At 38.4% G+C, this 13170-nt stretch overlaps 1 long non-coding RNA gene across 4 annotated transcripts in view; it reads left to right on the top strand.

Annotated features, from left to right (window-relative positions):
- Positions 1-13170, top strand: part of LOC311440948 — a 98276-nt gene that overhangs the window by 23171 nt on the left and 61935 nt on the right. For all 4 annotated transcript variants that reach the window (XR_014695660.1, XR_014695661.1, XR_014695662.1 and 1 more), the window contains one exon: positions 5343-5464. This is a non-coding gene — a long non-coding RNA (uncharacterized lncRNA). The remainder of the gene's footprint in view (positions 1-5342; positions 5465-13170) is intronic.

Raw genomic sequence — 13170 nt, 5'->3', positions numbered from 1 at the left:
AGAGATAAAGTAATGACCAACTTTTAGTCAGTTTTAGATTTTGCTTTTATCCACCCAGGACTTTTATAAAACTGAAAGTTTGCCAAAGAACTGAACTCTAATTAGGAGTAATTAGGAGAAATGAGACCCTGCTTTGGCAGGCCCTGCTTGAGCAGCGGCTTGGACTAGCTGATCTCCAGAGGTGACTCCAACCTCAGCTATTCCTTGAGTAATTAATAAGTTGGTACCAGTTTCTTACGGAATAGTAGCAAATTACTGAAAAATAGGATCCCTGTTTTCTTAGAACTAAGATGGTAGAGAAGGATAACAGCAATTAGTTTTCCCTGTACGGATTAAACTCTATTTCATATTAAAGGTTGTTTATTTTCTTAAATAACACTGTAAGTGTGTGGGGAACCTGCAAAAATTCCTTACTGTGATTCCTTCATGGGAAGACAAAGCTAAGCATTCCTGTAGATTTTTTCCTATGTTTCCATATTTAAATTGCAGAGAGTTGGAACAGTAACTGTCTATCTCGGATAGCTGCCAAGTGGAGTATTGCTCAGGAAGAAAAGCCTCCACTGGGCTGGTTTGATGGAATATTTTCATGGGAACAGCATATCAGGTGAAAGAACAGCTGAGATGCCAGTGGAAAAGCCAGTCTGCCATCCTTTCTCTGTTCTAGCATGGAAATACATTCAAATGAAATTCAGTATTATTTTTGATACATTTAACCTCATTTATCTTAGCAGTGTCAGTGCATGTTCATGTGCCCACTGACACCAGCCAGTTTGATTTGTGTATGTATTGTGCTCTGATTTAAAACAAACAAAAAAAAGTTTTGAGAAACGTAAATAATAATACTATTTAAAATTATAAATTCCAATTCACTGTTGTTTCCCCCCAACTTCTAGCATTTATGTAGCAGTTTATATACATTTGTTCTTTTTCTTATTTTTATTTCTTGCTTGATTAGGTTTCTATTTGATAAGATAAGATTGCCTTGAGCTATTTCCTACCTGATACACCCTAGCTTTCAGAGACTGCAGGTGCTTCAATTGCTTCGCTTCCCTGCACATTATTTAAATTACTTTTTATGAGATGGCTGTTAATTTTTAATGGAAAATCCCATTAAATTGGAATGTTCAGTAACTCTATTCAAAAGGGCAAAAGCAAGACAATTACTTGAAGAGTGGTTCATACCTTATGAAAACATATAATATCACTGTCTCCAGACAACAGCATATATATTATATATATATATATATATTTTTTTTTTTGATGAGATATCACTTCTACTGTTTTAGATTAAAAGATAACCTTCATTTCTGTGATGTAAAATTGTATTTTATTTGCTAACAACAGCATGTACCACAATTTCAGAAAGATAGATTTTTAAAAAATAAAAATAAAAAGATTACTAGTGTTATGCTATTATAGCTTTGTATCTAATGATGAATAGTTGCTTCTTGCAGAAGATTTACAAAATTATAGTCGTTAATCCACCTTTTTGCAACAAAGGGCTATTTAAACCAATGATGAAGTCTTGGCATGGAAACTGATACTAAACCAATTAAGGAAACTCTGCCTGTTTGCATCCTTGTCATTAACTTAAGGAAGATTAAAATATAAAGCAGGAAGAAGAGCAATGTGTTTCTTGTGTCTGCTTCATCACAGACACAAGATCCTTTGCAGCTCTGAGGCACAGCAAACCTTAATTTTTTGTCCCATTTAATTGTTTTTCACAGCAGCTGTCAGGGTGGCCTCTTGTACCACTGAAGCTGTGGAGTAATGACCACACAGGGGCCAGGGTTCATTAAAGATCCGTAACTTCTACTTCTTTACTGAGGACATAACTTTAACTCCTTTATTGAGGACAGCTTCCTTCTTATACCGTTGGCTCTACAGCAGTACTTTTCCAGTAACTGTTCATTGGTCAACAGCTTTGCCCAGCAACTGCAAACAGCCAGCAACTTCCATGTCTTAATGGCTGGAGAACAAGCAGTCTGAGACAGCAAGGCATCCCCTGAATTACCCTTCTATGTTCCTTCTAAACTCTTTACATCCCTCATGGCTTCTTCGTTAACAGCCTGATGTTATCACCGACCATGGGGCTTGTTGACCCCCATGGCCACACTGCCACATGAAAGTGATCTGGGGATAGCCCAGATGGTGTTGGGGTGAGATTTCTCCCATTTTCCCACTGCCCAGCCATGTGCTGTCATTTCATATTTTTGAATTTTGTGTTGTATTTTGTGTATTGGCTTTTCTCCCCGTGTAGTCCAGGTCTCCTGCATGCATCCCTGTGCCAGGGAGAGCCAGGTGTGCACACACTCATGGCACCCATATTTGAAGAGGACACAGAGAAGGCATGTTCCCAGGTGCCCATCCACTCTCACTCCTTTGCCAGCTTACTCAAGGTGCATCCGCTGTGTTGTCCTGCGGCAAGGGCTGGATCACTGCCATGTGTTTGCCATCCAGAGTGCTGGTGTTAGCCTGGGAAACCTGTGTTTCCCGTTTGTGCTCAGTGCCACCTGGAGTGTGCAAGCATGAAGCTTGTGATCTTTTGAGGTCTCTTCCAACTTGGGCTGTTCCAAGTTGCAATTTGGAGTCATTCGAACATTGAGGATGTTGTGTTTGTGAACTGTTCCCTCAGGATTAGTTGTGCATTTTATGTATTCGGAATTGATTTATGGACAAAATCAGTTCCATACAAAACCAATGAAAGTTATTCTGGTGAACGAAAGATTTATATAGCTGTGGCTGAAGTCTAGCATTGTGTCCAGAGAAGGAATATGCATCCTACTTCAGTGTAATAGCTTTGTCTTAGAGAGGGCCACAAAAATTTCTGCTGTGTTTTGGTATCATACTTGGCCTCTCTTTAGTAATCTGTTTGGTACCATTACATGTGTTTACCCATAGAGGTCAGTGTTGGCCTTCGAAAAGGAAGAGAATCGTATGCTTGAAGCACTCTGTCACAAAGCACACAGCTTGCTTTTCTATCAGTTTCTACTGCATGCCTTGGATTAATAATGTTACACCGATCTCTTTCCATTTGGAAGATGTGACTCAGAGGGAAACCATTAGTGTGTACTTTGGTACATTATTAAATTTTGCTGTCTTACATTTTAAAAGATGAAACATGATATTTAAAAAAAAAAATCATAAAATATTTGCATATCCATCCGAAACATTCAGAGGGAAAATCTATCACATCTGTGTTTATTGTGTTAAATTTGTTTTATGCAGTCATTTGCTGGCTGAACACAGGAAATGTTTTCAGAGACGTGCCTGTGAACCAAAACCCTCCCACTTCATCCTGATACCTGCACACTGCGGGTTGTTGATGGCAGCAACGGTTGTGTCTGTATGAAAGCAATTACATGAACTGCTTGCCTGTGATTATGGAAGATACTTTGGGAAATAAAGTCTGTAGAGTAGTTATGAGAATGCTGTATATAGTTTCTATATGCTTTCACATGGAAAGTGAGGTGAGAATTGTGTGGGTTGCACCATATTTAGTTACTTCCTCAGTTGTATTTGTAAACTACCCCTAGACTGTGTGTATTGTAGTTTACTTAATCATCTAAATGCTTTTCAAACAGAAATGCAAAATGAATTTATTAGTTGTATAAAAATCTTAGCTTATCATATCAAGAAATGGGAAACTGCTAAAATAAGTATTCTTTTGCTTATGGAATGTGTGTGACAGGTGGAAGTGCTTTTGAGCAGTACGTCTATGTCTAACTGCAAAATAGTCTGAATTCCTGTGTTTCAAGCCTGTTGATAAAAACAAATCCCTGCCATTAATCATTCTCTGTGTTCTTTTAATTGGCTCAATTGCTTGCTGAAGCACAACTATTTTTTTCTACCAAATCAAAATAAATTAATTTGATAATGTTTAGTATTCCACTCATTGTGAAATTTATATGAAAACTAGCTTATTACTAAAATGTTTGCAGAAAGCATGGTGCAGCTAGTGTTTTTGGAAATGTATCAATATGAATGCTCAGCTGACATTGCTTATGCCTCTGTTCTGGTATTATTTTTCCTCCATAATCAGTGTTTTATCTCCCCCATGTTTTGGACGTGAGGTGAGAGGTTGAAATATGTTGAAATACCCACACCCAGATGCAAACAGGGTATCATTCATATGTGTATATATATAATTTTATGCTTAAGACGATGATGCACAAATTTCTGAATTTATATCTAGACAAAGGAGGTTACTTCTTTCAGACCTGTAGCCAGCAGGGAGCACTCTTACCTAAGGCATAGAGATGCTTCCCTCGGCTCATACGTTCTTCAATTTTGGTGTGTATTGGCAGCAAATTCTTTCACCAGAACAATAGGTAAAGGGTGAGGCTGGGAGTTTTCAGTGGCACACCTGTATTTTCTGTACTAATTTGTTGCCAGGTAATGAGACTTTTCTGTGTCTGTCATTAGCAATGGTAGCCTTCGCTTGTTAAAATTGAATGAATGGCAGTTTGGAGTGAGATGGAGTTCTGCTACTGAATTCTTCTAGAGATCTTTTTCCAAAAATGGTGGTTTTCCAAAACGGCGATGTATGTCCTTTTTACTGACTCTTAATATGATCAGTATGGTATCACCTAGGATATATCACCTGGGAATGCCACTGTATTTGCCATGGGCTAAGTGTAAAAGATGCGTTACAGGAATCTTTTGTGAATGTGTATAACAAGTTTAAAATATTTTGATGGAGAAGAGGGTTGGTTCGAAACCAAATTGAATAAACTCACCCATAAGTCACCCTGCTATTCAAAAGTTTTCAGCAGCCATGTGCAGGTAACTTGCATGCATTTGTTTTCTTTCCCAAGGATTAACCACTGTTCCACACATGGTTTAGAGAATATTTTAAAAGCAAACAGAAACGGTTTTTACCCCCTAAAAGAGTGCAACCAATCTTATGTAGCTATTGATTTAACACACAGACAATTGTTAGGATGACAGTTAGCTGCAGGCATTACACGGATGTCTGAATACAGGATTTTATAGTTCCTGGTCTGAAGAGACTGCACCTGAAGCATCTATGTCCTAGGGCCAGGTGACCTGGCTCCCCTTGGTTTAGCTAGTGTTTCCCATTTCAGACCTCTCTCCTTCTGGCCTGTCTGGAAGAAAATGCAAGCAAACCATTTCTAACAGAGAGGGAAGTGTGCTGCTGGCTTGTCTACTTAAGCTCTGTCTCTGATTTCTCTCTAATGGCTAGTTACTCTTCCAAAGTTTATTTAAAGTTGAATGTCATGCATAGCAGTGAAACCTGGCTCGGATCCTTTCTGGTCAGCTCCTAACTAATTACGTGTGATATATATATATATATATATTTTTTTTTTTTTTTTTTCCAGTTTATCAAGGACGTCTTTTTGGCAGATCTTTGGAGAAGACACCACAGTAATGTCAGACCACTTGTGCTGGCTGTCTTCATGCAGGGGCTGGGTGAAGGTTTGTGCACAAGGACATGGAGAAGGTAAATGATTATAAAAGGAGAAGGATGGGGTAAGGAGGGGAAACAGGAATGTCTAGAGCAGATATACAAAGGAGGTGGGCAGTTATTCCTAGGTCCAGATATAATGCTGCATGCCATAAAGTGATTCAGATCCAAGTCTGACCCATGCGTTTTGAACAAAATGGGGAAATAAGCTGGCTGTGCACACAGGTATTTAATCAGCATATAATCACAGAAGCATGTTTGGAAGGAACCCTTAGAACCCTTTGTGGGTCATCAGGTCTGTTCCCCTGCGTCATGGAAGAGTTTAATTATGCTAAGCCACTCCTCCTCAGATGGAATCAAGTACTTATTATGTCCAGCAAATATATTTCTTGGCAGTTTGCTGCACTGTCCATGTCTTAGAAACAAAAGCACAGAAGTATAATGTTGTTAAACTCTGGAAAATGACAGTAAATGTGGGGGAGGAATAATCTGTGTTTCACATTTATTGTTTCTCAGTCACTTCCGCCTAAGTGTTTTAAGTGGCTAAGCTTGTAGTTTTGTTTCCTAAACAAGAGTCCTAGAAAATGTCCTCTGAGCATTTAAAAAATTGTGTCTGTGTTGTACTTTTTCTGCATCAGCTTTTTGCTAAAGAATGTCTGGCTCGTATATGTGTGTTTTATGTTGTCCTGTATGTCTATATGTGAGACATATATACATGTCACCTGTACATGTTCTGTCCCATGCACATTTACATATGGCAGAATATGAGTTCTTAAGTTGATTTTGTTTCTTTGAAGGAATTGAAAAATTACAGTAAAAGCTTAATGAGTTGAAATGACTTTTCCTGTCAATATTTGCCCTTCTGCTACAGTGAATTTTCTGAACATACTGTGCTTTATTCATGCTTGTTCCATGATCAAACTTTGCAAAGAAGTTCTGAACTTTTGGGTCTGTTGTGCCCACTTTGCTTGAGGTATTTTGGAATTTAAATTTCATTTTTGTGTGCTTGTGATTGACTAAATAAATCTGATTCCTCCTTGACTGGAAGGGTGTAGCTTACCATTCGGAAAGCACAGCACTGGCTTGGGCCAGCGAAATCGTGGCAACCAGGAGCATAGAGAGGCATCATCTGTGCTAGTGTTATGGTGCTGGTGCTTACACCTCTCTTTCTACAAAAAGAAACAGAAAAATAGCACATGCAGCATTCCAACCCAGCATTCTCCACAAGGCTTGCTGTGTACAATACACAGAATCATCATGTCTAAACTACCCCTTTTTCTTAGTTCAAATAAGCATCCCCATCTTCTGGATGCCATTTTATATTTGTCGTGTCAAGTACCAGCCATTTTTCTGTTTGCTTAGATTCTCTGCTGTTGCACTGTGAAATTAGTGCAGTTTGAGTGGGTGAATTTTACATTCCAGGCATATCTAACCTTTTTTTTTTTTTTTTTTTTTTTTTTTTTTTTTTTTTTTGTGGACTTGCTGTGATGGCAGCTCTTGAGCTTGTCGTCTGGTCTCCCTGTCTGCCTGGTTTCAGCACCCTGTCAGCCCTCTGCTGCTAATATAGGCAGCTGAACCCTGTCATCTCCACTTCGTGCTGTTATTTTTGCTGCAGACAAAATTATTTCCATGTTCTAATCACTGCACTGGGGCTCTGCTTTTTTACTGAGTGAAAACTTCTTACTGGCTTTCTCAGGATGAACTGCTTCTCAATATGAACTTCTTCTGGCTTCTGGATAGCTTCAAAATGGTGTTGACTATTTCTTTTCCTGGCTTCTTTTAATTGGTATGAAACACTTCATTTTTTGTAATAATATCCACTATAAGGCAAGTTTGTTTTAGGGTATGACAATTTTGAGAATTTATTCTTAAAATGATGGAGCACAAGAGGTTGTTTCAGTTAGAATGAGATACTGACACAGCAGTCAGATGAGCTGGATGCTGTCTAGTGTAAACATATTAGTTTTAATCGAAACAACAACAACATAAGTGAAATTCATAATTAGGTTTTGCTTTGAAAAGTCAAAATGCTTGGTGCTTGGTACTTGGTACAAAGTACAGTGATTGATCAAGAGGTAACACTAAGATTTTGATCAGTCCAAGTCACCTCAACATTTTATTTGCCTTTGCTCAGGTACAGTGGAAATAATGGACTAATTGACTTACTTGACTGACAGGTATGTTGGATTCACAAAGTTAAAGAGATATGAAGTGGCTATTAATAGTCTCCTGGCCTTTCCTTGGGTATTTATATTACCTCATTTAACTTTGGAAAGAGTTCCTTTGTTAAAGTTGCTGAGCATTGCCTGAGGAGGAGGATTCTTGTCTAGTCTGGCATGATGTTAATAATGGCATTTAGCCCAACAGTATTATAGTCTGGCAGATTCCAAATTTTAAGGGAAAGAGATTGTTTTCTGTGTGTCCTGGGGGCTTTCACTTTCCCTGTTATTTTAAGTAATACATTTTAAAAATCATTTTGGCTCTGATTTATGCATTTTGCTAATTTTGGCTCCGATTCTTGCCTACTTTGTGATGTTAACATGCCTGTGCTGAAGGCTCTTTTCTAGAAGCCTCCGAGGGCTTGGTTTGTATCTTTTCTATACCAGTACCGTAGCACCTAGTCAAAATTATGTCTTACAATATTGCAGTTCTAAAAACTTATATGTAAAAAGAGCTACTTTCATTTCACTGGCTGTATAGGTAGCTTTTCTATGTGAGAGTTAGTATTTGTGTATGTCTCTTAAAAAAAGTTTATTTGCTGAACAATGAAATTGGTGAGTGCTGCATGTTCCACTGCAGCAGTCTGTTCTGCAGAAGACATCAAGACATTTAACTTAGACGAGTGGTTACATGCTGGATTCAGGGAAAGACAGTGATTTGAAGTAAATTTCTAAGCATATCATTGGTTACTTAATGTCTTTAAAAATCGCAGACACATAAGAAGATTTTTTTTTTTTTTTTTGATAAGTGGACCTGTCAATATCTGACAGAGGTTCTTCTAACATGACTTTCTGAAGAGGTTTTAGAAATGCATAAATGTCTTCTGTTATCAGTTGCAGTACAATGCATCCACTCAAATACTGAGAAATGTTACAGTGGTCATTATCATTTTATCAATAATTGTTTGGCTAATCACCCTAAGTGTTTCAATCTTCTTATCTGGCAGGGTGGAAAGAATCTGGAGTGGAGGGCTTTACTTTTCATAGGCACTTACCACAACAGTTTCCTGAATCACTGTTGAAGACCTTTAGCAAAATAAATTGCTTTTAAAGCTGAGAGGAAAAAAAAAAACAAACAACAGGATGTATATCACAAGAATTCTATTTGCTCATCTTGAATGAGATCTCCACATCTCTCATTGGAGCTGCTTTTGGCCCAAAGAGCTCATAACACAAATAGATAAGAGAGTAGAGCATAAGCAAGTCGAGAACCTAAAGCCTATAACATAAGCAATATGTTAATGTGAAATATGTTAATGTGAAAATGTGAAATGACAGCCAGGACAGGACTCATCAAAGATCAGAAGATGGGTATATAATATCGGTAGTGAGTACCCATCTATAGCCACGGTTCTGGCCACCTAACTCTGGTAGTCTCCCTGGAGAAATCCCAGTCCGAGATAGAAGGGATGAATTAAAAGTTCATAGTCATTGGTTCCTAGATGAGAGAGGAACTTGCTTAACCCCTCATATTGTTGTTGTTACTATAAAAAATAATTCATGGTTTATGAGGTATAACTGACTTCCAAGATATCCAAAGTAAAGTAAAGATCTTCAGAGAAATCTCACCAGGATACTAATGTGCATTTTGGTGTGCGAAAGAGAAGGTCAATAGGTAAAACATGGTAGAGTCATGCTGGAGTACCCTGAATGGAGAAACTCAGTGAGGTGAGGTTTTAGTGTAGCAATGTTCATTTATTGCATATCTCACAGTAGCAAAAGGAAAGTTTCAGACCAGACTTCGGCTACTTTCATAGTTATGATCTTTTGAAAAGCATATCAGCCCTTAAGAAGGTATCAGCATCACTTGGATCAAGTGTGTTGAGAGCCTGGAAATGATTTACTAAAGAAATTAGACTGAGAGAGGAAAGTGTATAAAGTTCTGGCTTATCTGAAACATCTCAGGCAGAAATATATTTTTTCCTCAAGAAAAAAAAAAAGTCAATAAAACTATGTTGCAGAGAAGTAGTTCTGACAAGTAATGAGGCTTCTAAATATCAAGTGAGAGGTAAATAAAGAGGAAATACTGTGCAGATGATGCAAGTACCCCAAAGGAGGATGAAAGAGAAATGGAGGCTTAAGGTGAAATGAATATATCTTGCTCTTTCCAAATGAAACAAAGAATCACAGTTTTACAAGCAATTGAAAACAGATTAAATGCTCTAAAAAGACATCATCTTCCTCCTTCATTCTTTTTCCATTTGGCAACATGTACAGAGAAAGATGCTCCAAGGGAACACCTGCTACTTGTAATAATCTTCAGCAGCCCCCAGGGTCATACATAACTGGCTTAAATTATAGCAGAATGTTGTGAGTTATGTTATGTGACTGAATGGGCACATCTGTCCTGGGCCACGGGGACCGCAAAGCCATCTTAAAGCATCTTCTGCATTACCTCTCTCCAAGTTAAATGTGTCCCACAGCTGTTACTGAAGATTGTCGTCACTATCCTTTCCTGTATTATTTTCCATCTTTAGAATTTCAAAAAATGCAGTAGTTTTGACACGGGGATTTGTTAGATGGAGGCTTTATCTCATTTTCAGTGACCTTCCCCTAACCTCACTGGTATGGTTTGAGAATATTTTTCCAAATTGATAGATAAAACTCTATCTAGTAATGGAAAAACTTGTTAACATGTTCCAGTGGTTTAAATCTGAACTCCTTCCAGCCCCATGTTTTGGCTTCTCTCTGCTGCAGCAAAAAAACAAACAGATGAAGGCAGCAGAACTGGCCATCTTCTCCAGTTTAAGGCTTTTGCTGAATATGCTTGCATATTTCAACAGGTTGTTCCAATATAAATACCCCTCCTGCACCACACCCCCCGCTCCCCCCCCCCCCCCAAAAAAAAAAAAAAGGACAGGAAACCCCAAACTGAGTGGGATAGAGCTGCTTCACAGAATGCCTGTGTCAGGAAAGCTCTTGACTGTGAAGGCGTAGGGTACAGCATGTTGTCGAAAGATAAAAGATAATTGCTAAGCAAAGCTGTGAAACAGTCTGGCACTCACGTCTCCTGTGCTGATATCCAGACTGCAGGAAAATGGGCTCGGTGTCAGACCACGGGGGGCTGCTGGAGAAGGGGTGTCAGGGATTCCGTTAAACCACAGTCCTTCCTCCCTGCTCCTCAAAATGTCAAATGCCAGAACTATTTTTCTTTGCTGTTCCATACCACACGCCTGCTGCTGCTCAAAAATGAGTACCTAGAGCACATCACCGTCCAGTCATGTCCACGTGGCTCATCTGCCTCATAGCGATGCCTCATGCTGCAGTCAGTAATGGACAATGTGGGGATGAGCAGGGGCATGGGTCACATCTTCAGGACCTTCCTCCTCTTCTGGCTGACTCTTTTGAGGAATTTAAAATTGTCTGAAGTATTACAAACTCCACAGGGAAGAAAAATAAGAAAATATAAGAAAATTGTGAACAGTGCTATAATTCTTGTATGTGAACATTGGGCCAGTTATCACCAATTATCAATACAAGGCTTTGATACAACTTTATGCTTATAGCCAAGGAGTACTACAATAACAAAATTTCTACTTTGCTTTCTTGTGAAGCATCATCATGGTGTTTTAGGAATCCAATGTAAGGAAGAATAGCGATTTTTATTTTTGTTTGTCATCTTACTGAGCTGCTATGACTTCATTGTCTGAAATAAAAGAAGCGTTCGTGATCTGAAAACATCTTTTGCATTTTTCTTTTTTTTCAAGACAAGTTTAATCTCACAGGTTGCTGAGTGCGTGTAAAATTGAATATCTTCAGAAAACAAAATGCAATCCATATTAGTTATGAATCCAGTCTTGCATGCCAGACTGATATGTGAAGAAAGCCTATGAACATATAATTTTCTAAAATAATGAAATGTAATTCTCTTTTTGTCTTCCCCTTCTACTAAACTAAATTTGAACTTCTGGAACTAAAACAACACTGATTTTATTTGCTGTAAAAACCCTGATCCAATCTGTGTTTGCACCATTAGTTGCTCTCATCTGTATGCTGATGTGGACTTCACATGACCTTTTCCCGTAAAGTTGCGTAGAAGAGAGATGTGGTTCAGCAAGGTAATTGAAATGTGGAAAAAAGATACATATTTCGTTTGAGTCAAAATAACATTTTCAGTGCTTTTTGCTGAAATGAGTACGTAAAGTTATTTTGGCTTAGCTTAATACTGCACTAGGATGTTTTATTTAATTTTGAAATTGATGTCTTTAGATAATATTTTCATTTTTAATTTTAGTTCATTTTAAATTGTTTCTTGATGACTTTGGTACGTTGAAGTGCAACTTCTGAGTTACAATGTCCAAATCCTTTTGAAATTTCTTAGTTCTTTCCCCCCCCAGTTGAAAATAACTGACAACCAAATCAAAATTCTGGGCATTTTCTTAGTCTTCCCCTCACCCCAAAGTTACTTTACATTGGTTCCTGGGGGAAGCTGAAGGAAGGTGGAAGTTGTGCTACTGCGTATACAGGCTATTAATGTTTGGCTCAACCCTGTTCTGTACTGACTTCCTTTTCATTGGCATTTGAGGTCTGGCATTTGAGGGCTGACCTTCTCTGAGACATGCTGGAAAGCAGGAGGGATGCACGTAAGGATGTGATGTGTATCCAGAAAGCAACCTCTGGTGTGGTGCTGCATGAACCTGAATTACAGGACAAACTCAGCCCAAAATAGGTGGAATTTTGATGAGATCAGTGAAATTATGCTTATTTATGGGAGATGTGACTGTAGTTCATAGATTTAGAGGCACTGTCTCAAAAGTAAAGTAATTCTTTCTGGTCGTCAGACCACACTGCCACCAATCCTCAACTTGTTTGTGTGGAGCCAGTGATTGATGCAGTTACCTTGAATGTTTTGGCAAGATGGATGTTTGCAAGAGCTGGCTGCTGGCTGTGGTTTTTAATGCTTCATGTACTAAAGGTGTGATCCACATTTTCATTTTCTTATTCTAAACACTCAGCTTCAGCTGGACAAATAGGCACGTAGGTTCAAAATGGTATAAGCAAAACATGTTCAGACTGCCTGCTTTTTTCCAGCAAAAGTAATTCTCTAAACTTTCCTTCCCTACTACAATATCATTGGTATTAATAGGAAAAATGGTAAATCCTTTCACTTCAGACCTAGGTGCTATTAGTTAGCTACCATCCCTACCTACAGCATGCTTCCTCACTTCCTTGCATCTTGCTGGCCAACACATATGGTGATAAGTTAATGTGTACCTCTACTCTATTCTAGGCTTGAAATAAGAGGATTTACCTATTCAGATGTCAAATGGGGCTTGAAGAATCTCTGGACCATGTTATTCACTGTGTTTAACATTATCCTGAGGAATAAAACATTTTGCCTAATGTCTAGGAGAAGATTCCTGTGGCCAGAATATGACTTCTTCGTCTATTCTTTCTTACATTGTCCTCTTATTTTCCTATTGGATTCATCATTATGGCCTCAAAGCACCTATTTAGTGAATGGAGCTCTGAAACCCAGTGGATGTGTCATGGTCATTTGCTGATCCATATGCTAGTCTGGAT

This window comes from Aythya ferina, assembly GCF_964211825.1.
Source record: "Aythya ferina genome assembly, chromosome: 8".
Lineage (NCBI taxonomy): Eukaryota > Metazoa > Chordata > Aves > Anseriformes > Anatidae > Aythya > Aythya ferina.
This window is presented reverse-complemented; position numbering and strand designations above follow the sequence as displayed.